The 3,525-nt window shown below is 42.5% G+C and overlaps 1 protein-coding gene across 1 annotated transcript in view; it reads left to right on the top strand.

Annotated features, from left to right (window-relative positions):
- The first annotated feature begins 380 nt into the window (after window positions 1-380).
- ptcd3 (pentatricopeptide repeat domain 3) overlaps window positions 381-3,525 on the top strand; it is a 292,712-nt gene continuing 289,567 nt past the window's right edge. The window contains exon 1 of the mRNA XM_048598351.1: window positions 381-438. The gene's annotated coding sequence lies outside the window, so the exon portion shown is untranslated. The remainder of the gene's footprint in view (window positions 439-3,525) is intronic.

Raw genomic sequence — 3,525 nt, 5'->3', positions numbered from 1 at the left:
TTCCACCAAATTCTTTTATGTTTGTATTTTAACTATAAAGTTTAAATAAATTTGTGTTTTGCTTAACGTCGAGTGGTTTGACCAGTCGGATTAGGATGGAACAGACTTGAAATCTAGCTTTAAAATAAGAAAAAGTTAGGGTCTTAAAATATTTTGAGGTGGTTTGGTATGGTGCATAACACTTTCTCTGCTCCCCTTCAGGGAGAACAATAATGCAGAGAGGATATTCAGCCTGATGCCCAAACGAAATGAACGTTCTTTCTGTACAATGATTCGAGGAATGATTAAGGTATTGCGGGTAATAGCGATCCTCAACGTTTGCTTCTGTCTTGCTCATCTGGGTTGAGCTATTGTTAACACCTGGTTTGTTTGTTTAGCATGGTGCTTGCACGAAGGCGATGAACTTGTACACGGATTTATTGAACAATCGAATGAAAGGTGAGGGCTGGAAAAATGGTTTTGCTGATTGTACGTGCTCCCTAAATTTTGAATGTCTAGCCACATAGTCTTATTTAGAGGTGTGAGATAGACAGAATGCTGTTCAATTGCACGGAAAATTATGCAAAAAGTTAAAGGGGAGGGTGGGCTCAGCAGAAGTTATTGAAGTTTCCACAAGTAATAGGATAGCATATGGAAAGCTTCAGGAATCTTATCTTCAGCCACTGCATATGAGGGTACAACTAGGAGAAGGAAGGCTGTCAACATTGGACTAAGTGCGTTAAACTTCAATGCATGCAGTATACAAAGCAAGGTAAGTGAGTTTGTACCACAGACTGAAATTAACAGGTATGATGTTGTGGGTATCACAGACGTGGCTGCAATAGGATCAGGTCTGGAAACTAAATATCCAAGGGGTACACATCCTATTGAAAGAACAGGCAGATGGGGCAACGTTGCCTTGCCTTGTCAGTAAGAAATGAAATTAGATCAAAAGCAAGAAGTGAGAGTTGGAAAGTGTAGAATCTGTGTGGGTAGAGTTGAGGAGCCACAAAAGAGAAAAGATCCTGCCGGAAGTTATGTTCAGGCCTCCTAGCAGTAGTCAAGACGTGGGGCAGAAAATAAATCGGGAGATGGAAAGGGCATGTAAGAAAGGCACTATTACATCATCAAGAGGGACTTCATTACGGTTGGTAATAGATCCCGAGAAAAAGAATTTGTAGAATGCCTGCGATGGGTTTTATATTTGTTTTGGAACAGCTTTTGGTAATTCTGGATTTGGTGATGTGTAATGAGGCAGATATGATTGGGAAGCTTAAGGTGAAGGAACCCCCAGAGGGCAGTGACCATAATATGATTGAATTCACCATGTAATGAGAGGGAAAAGTTTGAATTGGATGTACCAGTATTAGAATTGAGTAAAGGTAACCTCAAAGACATGAGGGAGGAGCTGGTCAGAGCTGATTGGAAGGGGAGCTTAGCAGGGAAAACAGTGAAGCAGCAATGGCAGAAATTTCTGAGTAATTTGAGTGGCACAACAGAACTTCATCCCAAGTAAGAAGAAATGTACCAAAGGAAGGATGAGGCATTAATGGTCATTCAGGGATCACTAGAATCAAGGAGTGTACCAAAGGACTGGGAAATGGCTAATGTAACACCCTTGATTAAGAAGGGAGGAAGGCAGTAGACAGGAATCCATAGGGTGCTCATTTGTTGGCATGATTTTAAAGTGCATCATTGAGGATACGATTGAAGACTACTTAAAAGTGCATGGTAAAATAGGACTGAGTTAACACAGCTGAGTCAAGGGGATGTCTTGCCTGACAAATCTGTGCAAATTATAATCATATTGCATGGAAGCAGACCTTTCGGTCCAACCAGTCCATGCTGACTGTAATCCCAAACTAAACTATTCCCACCTACTTCATGATATTACTGCTGCTATGTTGAGTGGGAGATTTTGAACAGGCACTTTCAAAATCTGAATGGTCTCAAGCAAGGCTGTGTTTTAGCCCCATAGTGTTGGCAACCAACTTCGTGTTTATTCACCCCATCAAAGATCAACTGCCTCTGCTATGCATGTTAAATGCCGCCTTGATGGAAAACTCTTAACTTCCATTGTTTCTGTCAAATCTCAACTGACCACCATAGACCTACATTATCTACAGTTGGCAGATGACGACAGCGTTGTTGCTCACTCAGCAACAGGTATTCTACTCTCAATCATTCCAATTCTCAATACAAGAAACTCGGCCTGTATTTGAATTTGCCAAAATAAAACGCGTACCAAGCCAAACCTGATTAGCTAAATATTCCACCACCCATGTATTGTTGAAGGAGATACTCTGAAATATATTGAATCCTTCCCATACCTTGTCTGCCAGCTCTCAAAGGTCACATGACAAGGATATCCAACTCTAAATCAGCTGCACCAGCTCAGCCTTCTACGAATATAGCAGCCAATGTTTGATGAGAAAAAGCACCATAGGTCAACAGAAATCCGAGTGTGCAGAACAGTTCTCGTCGTCATCATGATCGTCGTCGTCGTCATCATGATAGTCGTCGTCGTCATCATGATAGTCGTCGTCGTCATCATGATCGTCGTCGTCATCCAGCTCTGGACTGTGTATCAGTAACACAAGCAAATTTCAGCAACATTGCCTCTGCTGCATCCTCCAGATTCCATGGGAATTTCTTGAAACTAGCTCAGCCAGATATTTTGTCACAATGCCCTAAAAACGAGGGAGACTAGTTATAGGAAAAGGAAGCAAATTCTATATTCCTGAACCCGCTGTCTCATTGAATGTCCTGTCCTACATGAGCATAGATCTGAGAGTTGAGAATCGACCTCTTTAGATTAAAGAACAAAGATTAATGAAGAACCGTGTCAGATTCTCGATTGAGTAAATGTCGTCCTCCAAATAACAGGCAGGCAATGACCTGGTCCATCGCAGTGACGTTCCCCAATGCATTCACACTGTCTTTCTCCTGGATGGGATTGTAATCACCTGGTTCCAACCTCGTCTGTCTAATTGTCGTCCGATATATCTAATCCTAGCCTACAGCAACTTATCTTCTTGCTCCCACATTGCTATCTCAGCTCCCCTCCCTATCCCAATGAGACTCTGCCTAGCTCCATCCCTGTTTCTTATCGCCATGCTGCCCCTCCACAATGTTATTGGAAAATACATCTGTTTTCATAGTTACGCTGAGGACACCAACTCGGCCCACCTGCTGCCACTTTATCACCTCCACCATCTCTAAATTGGGTTGTTTGCCAAACCAGTGAACTTGTCTGCAGCTGAACATTGTAATGCCTGTTGTCATTTTCTTCAGTCTCTGCCACAAACTCCATGCCTTAACCGCCAAATGCAAATGCACCTAAGGTAATCCAAAACTGCTGCCTGCATCCTAAATCTCTCTCCGTTCCATTCATCCATTTCCCCGATACTTACTGTCATGTACTGAGTCCCAGTCTAAACTACAATTTTTAGATTCTCAGACAACAAGGTGTGGAGCTGGATGAACACAGCAGGCCAAGCAGCATCAGAGGAGCAGGAAGGCTGACGTTTTGGGTCTAGAACCTTC

The sequence above is a fragment of the Rhincodon typus genome, chromosome 1 (genome assembly GCF_021869965.1).
Source record: "Rhincodon typus isolate 14 chromosome 1, sRhiTyp1.1, whole genome shotgun sequence".
Taxonomy (NCBI): Eukaryota; Metazoa; Chordata; class Chondrichthyes; order Orectolobiformes; family Rhincodontidae; genus Rhincodon; species Rhincodon typus.
Note: the sequence above shows the minus strand (reverse complement) of the source record. Positions and strands in the feature narration are given on the sequence as shown.